The sequence below is a fragment of the Oxyura jamaicensis genome, chromosome 2 (assembly GCF_011077185.1).
Source record: "Oxyura jamaicensis isolate SHBP4307 breed ruddy duck chromosome 2, BPBGC_Ojam_1.0, whole genome shotgun sequence".
NCBI classification, from domain to species: domain Eukaryota; kingdom Metazoa; phylum Chordata; class Aves; order Anseriformes; family Anatidae; genus Oxyura; species Oxyura jamaicensis.
Window position 1 is genome coordinate 99,095,815 of NC_048894.1, and position 250 is coordinate 99,096,064.

Below are 250 nucleotides of genomic sequence, written 5' to 3' on the forward strand. Positions count from 1 at the left end.
AACCGTCGCCGGTGCCCATCTCCCCCCTGCCTCACCGCCGCCTTTTGCCCTTGCCAGGGTGCGCGACGCCCGCCGTCTGAGGAGGCTCCTTCGCCCCGCGCGGAGGAAGAGGAGGAGGAGGAGGAGAAGGAGGAGGCAGAGGAGGAGAAGGGAGGAAGGCGCGGCCCCAGCCGCCGCCGCCCAGCCACCGTCCCGCAGAGCGCTGGCCGCGGGGCGCCGCGGCGGAAGCAGGCGCGCAGCCCCCTCCGCC

General features: G+C 76.0%; 1 long non-coding RNA gene across 1 annotated transcript in view; it reads left to right on the forward strand.

Annotated features, from left to right (window-relative positions):
- Positions 1-199, forward strand: part of LOC118162865 — a 1,922-nt gene extending 1,723 nt beyond the window's left edge. Inside the window, exon 3 of the long non-coding RNA XR_004748681.1 lies at positions 58-199. This is a non-coding gene — a long non-coding RNA (uncharacterized LOC118162865). The remainder of the gene's footprint in view (positions 1-57) is intronic.
- Positions 200-250: the final 51 nt, after the last annotated feature.